The 15,503-nt window shown below is 40.3% G+C and overlaps 1 pseudogene; it reads right to left on the minus strand.

Moving 5' to 3' along the window:
* Positions 1-1,693: 1,693 nt before the first annotated feature.
* Positions 1,694-15,503, minus strand: part of LOC110799558 (uncharacterized) — a 60,504-nt pseudogene continuing 46,694 nt past the window's right edge.

Consider the following 15,503-nt stretch of genomic DNA (forward strand, 5'->3'; position numbering starts at 1 on the left):
GCAGCTTCTTGACGTCGCAGGTATTCCACCGTCATCTCTATTATTATTTGCGATAATTATTCTCTACTTATTATTATTTGCAAGTATGATCAACTCAGTATTCAGTAAGCAGACATCTGACGCTACTGTAATCTATGTAGTGCTGAACTTTAATGTGATAAATAACATGATATTTTCGTAAATAAATCGGTAGGAGAACTAAAAAAAGGTGGAAATAAAAAAAGAAACGAAAAAGTGAATTAAATAAATAAAATACGAGGTTAACAGAATAAAATGTGAGCTTAAATGAATAAAATTTGAAGTTAAATGTGTATCTTGAAAGTCTATTTATTTACAATTTTGCCATATGATTTGTATTATTCATCAATAACAGTTATTGATTTGGAATCACCCGTTTCTTTTCCCCCCTCCCTTTTGTATTCTTTTCTTTTTCCTCCTTTATCCAATCTTTTAACTGTTAAGTGCTGCTTATACTTATGTGGTGGTTTCTTCTCTGGTATCATTCACCAAGGTGCTACTGCGTGTTCTAACAACTAGTTTGATACTTGGATGATGTGATGCTCTAGTAAAAGAAGTTGTGGATTCTCCTTGATTTTCTTCTTTGATGCATACTTGTATGTTGCTGCATAAAATTGTACATGATTATGCAAAGAAGTGACAAAGAAATGAACAAAGTGTATGATTATCCTCTTGCTGGACCTAACAAGTGTTGCATATGATTGAGCTGAAAGTAGGGCAATTTGATACTTATAGCATGACCTTTTGTAAGATTTGCAACTGAACTATTTGTCTTTGAAGGTCTGAATTTGAGACGAGCAACATGCTAATATAGAGGTAAGGTTAGATGCCCTCGCCGGTGTCAGAAGGGGGTAAGGGATAAATGAGAATTGTATCGGCCATTTAACCAAATTGGTAAACAAAGTGAATGTTCTGCGACAAATTGGTAAAATAGTGTAACAAGCGACAATTTGGTCACAACGGCGACAATTTGGTTACAAAACTGATCAGAATTGAGAAACTCAATCGCGTGAGTTCACGCTCCTAATATCGTGTTTTTTCGATTTTTTCCCTCATTTAATTAAACACCATTCTTGACTAATTTGACATTTGAAATGACAAAAGCAAGAAAATACCTTCGAAATTCATCTGTATCCAAGTCAAATCATTGTGATAATGTTATTCTTCCCTTGTTTTTGTCGAGTAGACTCGGTAACTATGCATTATTGAACGAATCTTCAACAATGGTGTTAGAAGAAAAATGGAAGAGAAGGAGAAGAGGCCAAGGGAGGAAATTAATTAGATTTTTGTTTTGACAATATTAATAAGGAAATTAAATTGGAGAAATGAGGAAAGAAATTGGAAAAAACGATATTAAGAATGTGAAAATCACGCGGTTGAGTTATCTCAATTCTTACCGGTTTTATGACTTGTCATCGCTGTGATTTAAATTTACCAAATTGTCGCCAGAGACACTTTTATTTTTTTTACCAATTTAATCAAATGGCGGATTACATCCCACATCCCGGGAGGTGGGCATGCGGGTCAGCTATTCAGCAGTCACCAGTGACTGTAAATCTGTAACCATTGAAGGACTAACAAGAAAACAAATTGGCACTTCACTAATAACACAATGAAATTGGTTTAAAGGCATTTCTGCCAAAGCAAAAAACATTCATTACATACTCAATCTGATCCAATTTTATCCTATAATAGCTATGAACTAACATTTTAAACAATCTGCGCAAGTTCATTTAGACCGAAAATCAGCTGGCGTCCATCTCTTCTCCTTCATTATCCTCGTCAGCAACTTCTGCTGCATTATCCTTGTCAGCAACTTGTGCACTATTATCCTCGTCAGCAACTGCATTATCCTCGTCCTCCATATTTTCTTCTGCACTATCCTCGTCATCCAATTGTTCAGTATTATTATCCTCAGCAGCTTCCTCGTCCATGTTATCTGGTTTGGAGAGGGTGGCAGCACCTGAACTATCATCTCCGCCATCTCATCCACACCGTATCTACGTCCCAATTGCGTTGTTCCAACGCCTCAATGATCTGTAAATCCAAAAGGGTGAAAATTTATGTTGATAGGAATTTAACTTGGAAATGAAACAAAGAAACAACACAAGCACCATAAAGAAGGAACATATTTAGTTCTAACACCCTCAATTATCTAAGCCACTAATTTACTTATTGTTGGATTGACGGGTGCCATGGAATAAATTTGATAAGCTCAAGTCCAAGATATCTACAGTGAGGCGCAAAGATTCTAAGATGAAGCTGAGAAGGTGGTGAATAAGCTCAGTGTCAAAAAAAATTAAATATCAGTCTTCGTACTTTGGTCTTAACTACCAGCCAGCCAAACTAAACCTCGTTCACACTAAGAGCAAGTTTGGTAAAAACTTGGGAAATGAAATGGAAAGGAAATAAGTAAGAAGGGGAAATGGTAGTGTTAGCTATTACCATTATTAGTTGTCTGGTTATACCTTAGAAAAGGAATCACTTGTAACACATTGGGGGTTGAGGAGGGTAACCATTTAGTTACAATAGGATTGGGAGAGGTAACAAATGGTGGTAATAGTTATAGTTAGAAAATGGATTGTGTTACCACTCATCTCATACCAAACTTTAGGTAATGGAAATAGTTAACTGATTCCAATTCCATCACTTAAAAACTCTATATCAGACATGCTCTAAGATACGTCACGAAAATGAATCCGCTCATATGGAGCCTCAAAGACACTTATAGGCTCTACACTTGAACTAACCATAGTACAACAGAAGATCCATGGTCAAGAAAACGCTGCAATTGAGTAAACTCTTCCATAGGATTCTCCCCGTATTCCATAATCTAGCTTTGTAAATATTGGCTATGCCACTACGACTCGGCTAAATTTTGAACTTTTTTTAATGATTTTAGTCCAAATGGAGTCTCGGCATGTCCATACACAGGTACTTTAGGTAAAACAAAGAGTTCAAGTAAATAAAGAATATTGGTATAAGTTCATTTAATCATTGACAAGCACTCCAAACCAAATATGAAACTACAAATACTGTTCCCGGCATATTCAAAGAAACATAAATATCGTCCTTAAGCGTAAGTATTAGTCTTCCGTCATCATAAACAGTTCATCTAAATGAAAATGAGTCAGGGCTTGCAGTGTATGCAGACATTTAGCAGTAAATAAGAAAAACAAACATCTTTTTCAAGAGGTCTTTCACAAGATGACTACTTGTATCCAGGTTGTGCTTCTTTGTAGATATTCTATAAAGTGAAATTCAGGGGCTGCTGTAGGGGGTTTTTTTGTGCAAAAACTTGTTTCTCGTTCTACAAGAGGGGCGATTCTTTAGAAAACCGTAGAATTTTTGTACCTCGAAGGAGTCGCCACCAAACATTGTTTAAAGTCTCGTTTGGAAAGACCGCAAGTGACTCTATTTTGGATAAGGCCTTGAATCCTTGAAACGGATGGGTGAGATCCGGGCACGGGAACAAAAATGCTTATTTCGCGAGCTTTAGAAATATTCAAGTACGTTGGCACAACATTTTTTTCGAAAATATACCCTAGATTAGACTATGTGGGTTTGAATTTAGAGCAAATTGAATCTCTAATTGTATGGTGGTCACTTTGCTTTAAAGATTGATTTAAGGAACCTAAGGCCGGTTTGTCCAAAAAATATCTTTGTTAAGCGTGATGTAACCTTTGCATTTTGTTGTATTTAACATGTTGGTGATGAAAGAAATAAAGCAAATAAAGCAAATAATGCAACATCACAATACTAAATAAAGTACGGAATTAGTAAATACAAGACCCCCTAGAAAAGGACTAGGGAGTAGGTCCACATTGCCTAGAAATGGACTAGGCAAGTAATGATGCGGAATTGAAAGTGCGGTATTGAAATTGCGGTATTGAAATTGCGGTATTGAAAATGCGGTATTGAAAGTGCGATATTGAAATTGCGGCATTGAAAGGTGCGATATTGAAATTGCAATATTGAAATTTGTATTTGGGCACATGAGATTCGAACGCCAAGCGGCTCCTTAAAAATAAGTGCGCCCGTCACGAATTCAAAGCCAAAAATCTCAACTTGGGAGAGGTTGCTCAACCCAAATATCCTAGATTTTGCATGTTAAACTTGAACTTGAAAGCTTGAATATTGAAGTTTTGAACTTGAAATAATTGAAATTTGAACTTGAAATAATCCTAGTTTAGGGAAATAACCATGAACAACCCTAAACATGGTGGGATCTTGAAAATTGAAAACTTGAACTTGTATATTGAAAATGGAGTTTTGAATCTCAAAAGACTAAAACTTTAAATGTTAAAAGGTGTCATCTTTGATTACCCCATGTTTGAAGGTGATTCTAGTCCAAGAGGTGATTGTAAACAACTTGGACATCCTCGAATCTTGAAAATTTGTATTTTGTATTTTGAAAAAGTTTGTATTTTTGGAAAACATGTATGATTCTTGCAAGTGGTGTTTTTTAATGATTAAAAACACCAACTTGCTAATCATTTAGAAATCAAAGCAACATAGTTGATTAGAATGGGATTCGGATTTACCTAGTTAGGTTTAGGCAAGAGCTCCCAATTGCTTTTGAATTTAGGAATTTTGTATGTGTTTTTGAGGAGTTTTTGAATTGTATTTTGAGGCGTAATGTCGAAATTACGATGATGTATTGTTATTCTCCTCCCCATTATGTTGAAAATGAGGGGTATTTATAGAAGGAATGGGTGCAAGGCGCCAGCACACGTCAGCGCTGGGCGCTGGTGACGTGGCTTGAATGCCGCCAAAGCAAGGACGGGGAATCCGTCCTTGTTTCGTCTTGTAGTGTTGTACCTGTTGTACGAATAGTACTAGGTTTGGCGTTTTGTATTTGCTTGGAGGTTAAGGCATCATTTAGCGTCTAAAAACAAGCCTTTCTCGGGGTTTGAATTCCGGTTTTACGGGACGGGGCCCGACATGCTCGATTTTGTGGGTCGGCGCCCGAATTTGACTTGCCTTATATGATTTTGATTGAAAAAGTATTAGTAAAACCAATGGGATGGTCTACTAGATGATATTGTACTTGGATTTTGAAATTGAATTGGGAAAATTGTATTTTGTACCGAGAACCGAAAGGGGAACGGTCTAGGGGGTTGGATTTTGGATCTTGAATTTTGGAAGCATTCTTAGCAATTGGGATTTCCGCCTGGAGTTATTCCAATCACCTAATAAGGATAATGGTATCGCCATCATCCCAAAGGGGAGACACAAATTAGGTGTCTACAGAAGCCCCCACTTTGACTGAGCGTTCGGTTAGGAAAGAGCAAGTCAAAGTATTTCGAAAGGGACGGAGAATGATCAAGATGTTCTGCAATCGAGAACACTCTTTTTACGCCGGTACCTGCATAAAACAGGCGTTAGAAAAAAGGATAGAGTCTACCTCGATGCGGTTGGTGATGACTCCGGTTTGTACTTGTATTTTTCCGCCTTCAGTTCAGGACGGAGCTTGGCATCGAAAATTTTGAATCTTGAATTTTAGAATACCCAGAGTTAATCCGTTGGGGATGTGCTTTGCTGGGGATAAGAGCTTTTTGCCGGCCCTTAAAATTTGGAATTTCGACTGACTTTCCCGGAGCTTGGGTCCGTTGGGAGTTGAACGCCTGAGTCGTTGTATTTTTTGGACTTTGTATTCTTGAAATATGCATTTGTTTGCACTTGAAGATACAGGTGTATACCCGTATTTTCGATGGATGGCTTGATGCGATGTTTGATGCTTGGTGCGGAAGACCGTAGCAGCAAAGGACGTGCAATCAGCACGGGATACCGGGCGTTGAAGATTCGCGCATGCAGGGGGGCAGCGCTGGGCGCTGGGGCTGCGTATGGCGCGGGGCTGCACTATATAAGTGCCCCTTTCCGTGCCATTTTGAGGAATAACATCTTGCTTCCTTGCTCTCTTTCTCTTTCAAAGGTCGAATTGTCTTCCCTTGGTCTTGTTCTTGCCTTATCCATGTAAGTATTTCATGTTTTTGCTTATGAAATAACTCTAGGATTGCATGTAGTTTTGATTTTCTCGTACTTTGAAATGATGCTTGAATGCTTAACCTTTTTGAATCTTGTAGAAGACTGTATAATAGCCACTTGAACTTGAACTGTTGAAACTTGTAGTTTTGAATTTTTGAAAGTTTTCTTGAATGTATATTTTTTGTATCGGCTTCGGCATGGATAGCCTAGGCGTTGGTGTTTGAACTTGTATACTTGCTTTGGCATGGGTAGCCTAGCCGTTGGTGTTGAACTTGTATACCTGCTTTGGCATGGGTATCCTAGGCGCTGGTGTTGAACTTGTACCTTGAACTAGAGGTCCATTGGGGATTCGTCTTGAATTTTTTGACTTTGTTTAGGCTAGTATAGGATAGCCCCCAGTTTAGAATTTTGATACCTTGTACTTCACTTGATTTAGTATGCCTCGTCACACTCGGAGGAAGTTCGCCGAATCGTCGGTACTTCGAGCTGCTGAGGAGGACGCTTCGGATGATGAAGCGGCTGCAATAAACGCGCCCAACGGGGGTATGGTTCCCCGGGATGCGCCTACCTTTAGTGGTACTAGTTGGAGCCCTTCCGACCTGGTGTTTCGGTCGGAGTGGCACTTGTCTCAGCGGCCTCGCGCTGGCATGATGAGTCTTGTATTGTGCTTTGAATTTGTATCTTGTATTTGTATAGGTTTGGAGTTAACTCGTTCACCTGTAGGCTGATGGAAAGCCGTTTCGTACTTTCTGGTCCTTGGTGGAGGTTCAGAGGGCTTTTAAAGCTCTTTGTGCTGATGAGGAGGCCATGGAGATTTGGTCGCAGACGGGCCTGGCCGACTTCTAGCGTACCATGGGAGGCTCTTCGAGGAGAACGGGGATCAAGCCCCGACTGTGGGCTTTGTTGGAGCGGTGGTGAGATACCACCAACACTTTCCAATGGAATGGGGGGAGATCACCATTACTCCCTTTGAGTTTTCTATGATCACGGGTCTTCCTTTTTCTGAGAGGAACATGACCTTTGATCCGGAGCTGACGTGGCGCTCTTCCGCTGCCAGGGACTTGCTTGGCCCTGTTGTTGACTTGTCAGATGACGATGCCCATGCTTCTGTGACGGTGATTGTTTGAGGCTATCTGCGGTGTGGGTGTGTTCGCGGAGCAGAGGGTTAGGTTCTTCCTCCTAGCCTTGGTGAGCAGAGTGATGGTCCCGAGTAGGAACAGTCGGGTGCACATCCGATTCCTGTCCGTTCTGGGGGACTTGAGAGCTGTTTCGAGCTATAACTGGGGTGGCTTGGCATATAGCCACCTTTTGTATGAGATTAAGCGGGCTTCCCAGACTGCGGTGGGGAGTGACCCGAGCATGGCTACTCTGTGGAGTGTGCTGGAGGTATTTAAGACTCCTTGTACCTTGTACTTTGTACTTGTATGCTTGTATTTGAATTTAACTGATGTTTTGCTTGCTTCTTGAAAGATTTGGATATATGAGCACTTTCCGACTTTGGCGCCGGATCGTACTAGAGATGCGGCTTACCCGTATGCTGCCTCTTGGATAGGAGCGGTGCGCAGCAGTGTGCCTCTGGCGGCCTCTCGCAAAGCTTCGAGAGTCCTACCTACTGACGAGGTAATTTTCTTGTACTATTATACCCTCTTTGTTTTTGTATTTGTGTTGTTTCCTGAGTTGTCTGTTTTCCAGGTGGTATGGCGTCCTCTTGCCAACGCGCTTATACCTGCCTCGGCTGCACGTGCCCATTTCCTGTCTGGGCGGCAGGTTTTGCTTCCAGGTGTGTACCGCCATATGTGGTACCTAGGAGAGAGAGTGTCCCCTCAGCACAATTCGGGGGAGAGACTTATCCCCAAGGACCCACCAGGGTCCATGCTGGCGTTGGATGAAGAGTTGGCCCGGCTCTATGTGGAGGCTAGGGGCGATGCTGTTTGCCGCTCTTGGAGGGATTTTGTACACAGGAAGGGGAGCTATGACGACTTCCTGAGGAGGCTGGATCCACCAGTACGCTTCGTACTGCCGGTGAGCTTATATTCTTGTATTCTTGTATTCTTGTATTGATTGGATGATTGTATGAATGTATGATTGTATATAGGAGGAGGAGGTTGATCCTGCGATATTCCCCATGCTGATAGGATCCTCCGCTATGAGAACTCGGACGGGGAAGAGGTAGTGGAGACCATCCCTTTTGCTTCTCCTCCGCACCGGAAATCATATGATGCTGTACCTGAGCATTATGCCGCTGTAAGTACTGTTGCATTTTTTGAAACTGTTTGTAATCTTGAACTGGGAAATTGATCTTGGATTTTGTATGCAGGCGCCTCAGGCGAGAGTGCGTCGCTGGATGCTCTTGCTTGATTCTTGGAAGAGGCATTATGCCAAGGTAACCCGGAAGCTTTCTAGCCGGGACAGAGAGGTGCCTTTCTTGATCTTGAAATTTGTATTCTGGAAATTTGAACTTGGATGTTAATTCTTGAAATTGTATTTTGTATAGGAGCGTCGTCGAGACCGTAGAGGATCCGTTGACAAAGAACCCCAGGCGGAGACGTCCTTGAGGCAGGAGGGGCCGAGCTTGGATCTGGGACAGGGGTCCGGTGCTGGTGCTCATCAGAGGCATTCTGATGCTGAGCGGGGAGCTTCCCCTTTTGTACATGTTGATCCCACCAGGCATTCGTTTTGAGGTGCAGGCGGTTCACGACCCTTTGTTTTTTCTCCTCCTGGTTACTATTTCGGAGGAAGTGGTCCTCAGCCCTAGGGTGCAGATTCCTGGGCTTACTATGCAGAGATCGAGAGGATACGCCAGGCTCAGATGTTTGGGTCGTACCAGTATATGCCGATGCCGCCACCGTATCAGTATTCCTCTCCTCAGCAGGGAGTTCATCCTACCACTGGCACACTTTGTATCTCAGAGCAGGATCCTAGTACCCTTGTGACGGAGCTGGATCAGGAGTTGGAGCGCCTCAGGAGGCGGCGCAGGGGCAAGGCACCTGTGGTTGATATCACTGCTGTTGACGACTCGGACTGACCCTGCATGGTAGCGAGTTCCAGCTTGCCTGGGTTGATTTTGTATAGGTTGTATTGTATTGTATTTGTATGGATTGAAACTTAAATTTTTGTATGGTTTGTATGGCTTTGAACTTGAATTGGTTTGCAAAATTTGAAGATTGGTTTTTTGTATGCACCAATGTTTGGAATTGTATGCGCTGTGTGTGCCTTGAAATTTGTGGCTAGATGCATGCATGAGAAATTTGCCAAAAAATTTTGAAAAAATTTGCCCCATTTTTTCGGGTGTATATACCCACTATAAGCCCCCACTTTGACTAAGGTTTTTTGGTTAGGAAAAGCACAAGTCAAAGTATATATTCAACTCTTGCTATGCTGCACATGCAAACTCGACTTAGGACGCCGATCTAGGACTAGGATGCTTGAATTTTGAAATGACCCGAATTCTGCTCGAAGCGTTGATCCGGACTGCTTGAAGTCGCCAGGTTTGCGGCTTTGGAATCTTGAATAATGGAGGTTGTACTCTGCTGTCCGCAACACTAAAGAGTGTGTACTCGGAGTCATAAGAGAGGACAGTGGCCTTGTCCTTAGATGCAGGCTTGGGATCCGAATCATCATGTCTTCCGTTTTGGAAATAATGAAGTATGTCCCCACCCTGAGGAATTTAGTGCTATATTGGGGTGGCCCATCATGCTGGAGCCATGCATGCCCAGTGTTGAAGAACACTTTTTCTTGAGTTTTGAAAGGTATTTGGGCTTGAAGCCCCCACTTTTGAGTGCTGTTGTATATGACAGAGGGGTGGATTTGTCCCTCTTTGTCACCTACTTTGCTGGGCTTGATGTTCCCAAAGTATTCCGCCCGAGACCCTTGAGTTTTTGTATATTCACTCGCTTTCTCTTTTCGAAACAGGGGTTTGGCAATGGTGATGCCTCCCTAATAGAAATTGTAGAGCAGTTTGCTAATGGTCGGGACCCAATGCCGCTTGTGATTGGCGAAACATTGACGGGCCTTGATATGCTGAAGTCGGACCCCTCTTCCTTGCCATCGGGAAGTCCGGTGTTACTCCAAGTAAGGATCTGGAGCTCTCTTATATGTTGAATTTGTACTTGTATTTGAATTTCGAATGTTGTATTTTGAAATGCGCTTCTTGTATACTCCCCAAGGTTTGGCTTATGGAGAGGCTCATGTTGGTGGCACCACCGGAGAACATGGCGAGCTATAATAGAAAGGGATTCACGGTGCGGCCCATGCTGCATGGCCGGCTTTCATTGGATGAGTGGCGGTGTGCACTCTCTGGGGTTGAATCTTGTATAAGGTGGGTAGTTCCTTGGTGGGGAATTGCTGCTATGAGACATGCCCCTGGTTCTACTGCTTTGAGGGTGCCAAGCCTCACAATGTTGGTCTTCTACTCGCCTGCTCGAGTGATGAGACAATCGACTTGAAGTTTGGAGGCGGTATTGGGTTGCCAAACCATTCTTGAGTATCCAGTTCCCACCTGAGTTAGTTACTCTGTCTGCGGGGTACATTGTATGGATGAGAGGCCTAAGCCAGAGGGACATTTCTTTCTCCGGACCAGCTAGAGTCCGAGGTTCTAGAGCTAGCCGTCCTGCATCAGCTTGTTAGGTTATGATACATATGAATAAACATAAATCATGCGGAAAAACCATAAAGCCAGGAAACATATTATTTACACATAATCATTTAGCATAATTTAGATGCATACACTTTGTTGCGTGCCCTCCCTAGCTGCGCCCGAACCGAACAAGAACAAGTCTTTAGGACTCCAAGTGTCGTCCCTCCGTAGATAGTCCACAGCACGTCCGGATCCGCCTTAGGCTTGACCAACTAGAATCGCCCTTAAGGTTACTAGGATTTTCGGCTAATAGGTTGCAAGTGTTTGGCTGATTTTTGCTTCAAAATCTTACCTTTAGAATACTTCAATTGTCGTCTGTTAATTATGTGACCCTAGGCCTATATCTATAGAGTTTATGGAAAGGAATTGGAATCCTACTAGGATATGGATTTATTAATTAGAATCCTATTAGAACTCTAAATAATAAATTTAATCTTTTAGGATTAGGATTTAATCAATGCACGAATTCCGATAGGATTAGGATTCGTTACTAACACGAGCGTCGTATGGCCACGAGCATTGCACCACCCGCGCAGGCCTTGCGGCCCACACTAGCAGTCGCTGCTCGCAGCCCACGACCACGCTCAGCGCGCGCGCGCCAAAGGCCTTGGTGGGCCTGGCGAGGCTGTGGCAGCTCCGTGTTTGGGCGCTCGGCTTGCTGGGCGCGGGCCTGGCTTCGTGCTAGGCCTTCGTCTAGCAAGCCTCGTCCGATGCTAATTCGTACGATGCGCTTCCGATTAAATTCCCGGTTCCTGAATTCATTTCCGATACGATCAATATTTAATATTTCCGATTCCAGAATTAATTTCCGTTTCGAACAAATATTTAATATTTTCGTTTCCGGAATTATTTTCCGATTCCGATAATATTTCCGATTCTGACAATATTTCCGTTTCCGGAATTATTTTCCGATTCCGATAATATTTCCGATTCCGATAATATTTCCGATTCTGACAATCTTTGAACTAGCCAAACAGATTCAAACTTATATCACTTCGAGTAAATGAACCAACATTCACTCAAATCTAGGTGAAATAATAAAGTCATAAAATCTCTTTCTTTAGCTTTGAATTCTATTGTCTAGGCGTTCTAACAATAGTTTATATCTTTTTTTACTTTCAAGAAGTAAGACTAGCTTGTCTTGAATTGATCTAGAAATCAATCAACTTTCAAAAGTCCATTAAAATAGAGCTTATGAATGTTAACTTGTTGATATGGTCTAAGCAACAATGCCAAAGATTAGTGGAACTCAAATCAAGGGGTTGTTTTGAACCTAGTAAAGTTTTATTGTTAAAGAGTTGTTTGTTTTAATCAAGCATATTGACTCAACCCGTAAATGACCATTTCATTCAAATAAACAAACAAACATTGTTTTTGTTTTTCTTGAATGTGAGTCTTTCTGTGTTTGAAGCAGAAATTTAGGTATGCTGATTATGGAACAAAATAGCCATTAAGTTCCAGCCTTGAAAGGACTTAAAACAAACCAGATGACCCTACAACTAATGTAGCATTGCCATGCTTCATTTCCCACTTGTAGGCCATTAGTGTAGCCTAGCTTCCATTGTTCGAGTCATTACCGAAGTAAGAACCTTAAGCGGTATATGATACCAAGGAAGTTTGATTGCTAGGTCACTTTTCTTTAAACATAAACTTACAGGTAGAAACGGAATTGTAAATTCCTTTGATCCTTTCCTTTGTTTTCCTATTTATTGTACCCTTTCTTATAGTCTTAAGAATTGAATTCTTTAGTGTTGACTTTTATACTTTGTTAGACATGTCCAATGTCACTCCAACAAGGTTCTTACCATTTAATTTATGTTGAATATTTTGTTTCAACTAGATGATCTTACCAGAAGCTTCTAAAGTTCTCTAAGCATCGATCTATTCGAATGTCTAGGGACTAGACTCATTCGAGAATTAAATGGACAAAGATATTAGGTTGTTAACCATTAGTAAAGCTGAGCGTTTTAAACTCAATGCTTTATGATCTCAAAACTACAGTGTATTTTGAATTCACAAGCACCAATTGGTTTGCCATTCGATTTTGATATTCGAAAACAACCATAGAAGTCGATATAAGAAACATACATTTTAAATTGCTCACTTTCTCTCATTTCCGTGAATCGTTCTTGGATTCACTACCAATCGAGGAAATTTACTGTTACCTTTCTAAAAGGATCTACTGCAGTGCAAGATATTTAATTATAAACAATAATTAAAACATACATTGAAGCATGCAAAGTCTGAACATTTATCATAAATAATAACTTGAAAATTAAAGCAATCATGCAATTCAAACAAGTTATTAGCATTTTATTCGAATTTATGTGTTCCGGCATGTGTGAATAAAATGATTCCAAGATCCTAAAATCCATTGAAGAATTAAGCACATTATGTATTTAGACTCAATTCTAAAATCTTTTAGGTAAGCAAAAGCCTTTTGCTAATAGTCTAGAAACTACTTTTGGTTGATAGGTACGTCTAAGAACTTATTAGGTAAACCTATCGATTTTGACACGACATAAAAGGACTCCTTACTTATATCGTTGAGTTTCACCAAAACTAACATGTACTCACAATTATTTGTGTACCTTACCCCTTTAGGACCAATAAGTAACACCTCGCTGAGCGAAAACTATTACTAGATTGATGTAAAGGATATCCAAGTAAGTGTTTATTTTGGCATGACACCTTTTAACTCAATTTTTTAAGTTTGGAACTTAAGGCTCTTACTATGTTGGTTAGATTTTAAGTGAACTAAAATCCTTAATCATGCAACATAATCAAGTCACAATCTCATGCATAATTAAGACATATTTAAAGCAATAAATAACTTAAAGCATGCATAAGACAAATGTGATCTAGTATGACCCGACTTCATCTTGAAGCTTCGACTTCAAAGTCCGTCTGAAAATGGATTGCAAACTCCGTCTTGAATTTCACCGTGGGAGACGCCATTTTCTTCAAATAGGATAAGCTATAATTAAACTAATTACAACTATTTGATGGTACGCAGACCATATTTAAATTGAAAAACAAATTTGGTGCATTAGACCAATTACATTCAAATTAATGGTACGCAGACCATATTTTCTATCCTATTTGGGCCATACTAGTCACTCCATAACCTGCAAAACAGTACATATACAATATATACCATTCATCCATTCATTATCATGAATGGCCCACATAGCTGGTTAGTGCATCACATAAATATTTGCAGCAATTAATCAAGGGCACCAATAATCTACCAATTATTCAGTCCTTATTAATTCTAATCAAGTTGTTTAACCTTAAAGGATTTGTAGACCTAATCAAGAGTTTTTGACTAAAAGGCTCCCACTTAAACCAATAAATTCATATGCTTTACTAATTTAATTTAAACATAAAAATTTATTTCTAGTCTAACCGGAAACATACAATTTTAATTAAAATTTAAAGCTCATATAAATTTATAATTGAATCCATTAATTTAATTTATTTCAGGTTAATTAAACGAATTTAAATTAATTCAAGATTTAATTTTAGTAAAATAATTAGTATAATTAAAATTTATAATAATTATAATATTCAAAATTAAAATCCGAGAAAACAATTTATATTACGAATTTTAAAATTAATTATAATCGTTTCCGTACTGAAAATCAAAATTAAATTCAAAGCGCATCAATCGGGTCAAGACGAGGCCATGGGCTCGCGCCCATGCCCCGTCGAGTCCACGAGGCAGCATCGCCCCTCACGAGTGATCGCACAGCAAGGCACGAGCAGCAGCCACGTGCAAACGCAGCAAGCCAAGCCACGCTTGCGCGCAGCATCGCTCGCTGGCTTCGTAGCGCAGCAGCTGCTTGGCGAGGCTGGGCGAGGCAGCGCTCGTTGCTGCGAGGCACCCCTCGCTGCCCGCGCGCGCGCCTGCCTTTACTCGCTCGCCTTGCTTCTTCGCCCATCCGCCCATGCATCATCGCAGCACTCGACGCAAGGCAGGGCCACTGCCTTGTGCTCGCGTGCCACTCGCCTTGCTCGCTGCATTCGTACCGCATGGGCGACGAGCTCCCTTGCTCGTCGTCGCATGCCCGCACTATACACACCCCTTAAGGGTAACACGTAGCGTCCATTGCTTTGTGCGTGCAAGTTTTATGAGCGAATTGCGTAAAAATTAAAACTTTTATTTCCAAAATTAATGACAAATTAATAAATCATATTAATTTCATAATTTTAGGGCGAAAAATCGAAAATTTATTAATCAATTAATTTCCGATTAACATGGATTCGAAAATTTAAAATTTAACACAAATTAACAATTTTATGGTGGTTTTTAATCATTGGTACCTGATTAAATTATTAATTAATTATGAAAATCAAATTAATTCTAAAATATTCGAATTTCAACAAATTAATCATAATTACAAATTAGTTTGTATAATTAACAAGGCTAAGCATTCAAACTTGTTAAACATATACAGTAGGTCAATCAAAGATTCAAGATTTATCAACAAGAATCGCAAATATTTAATTTAACATCTTAAATTTACAAACTTTTGCGTTCGAAAAACTAAAACCTCCGAAAAGTCATAGTTAGGCTTTGAATTTGGGAATTCTGGGTTTCGGCGAAAAATATTGTTTTTGTCAAAATTTTAGAATACCTTTTATATGCGGAATGGACACAAAAATCACTCGATTTGGTTGAGTAACGAACATTCTGCCGAAAAACTGCGTACATATAATTAAATAAACGCAATTTGCAATTAATTAACAATTACGAAAATTAATCACCCCTTTTAATTCCTTGCAAATTTGTAATATTTAACCATGTTTATGCAATTTAGATTATGAAAATAATAAGAGGCTCGTGATGCCACTGTTA

Source organism: Spinacia oleracea, chromosome 1, assembly GCF_020520425.1.
Source record: "Spinacia oleracea cultivar Varoflay chromosome 1, BTI_SOV_V1, whole genome shotgun sequence".
In the NCBI taxonomy this organism is placed as follows: Eukaryota; Viridiplantae; Streptophyta; class Magnoliopsida; order Caryophyllales; family Amaranthaceae; genus Spinacia; species Spinacia oleracea.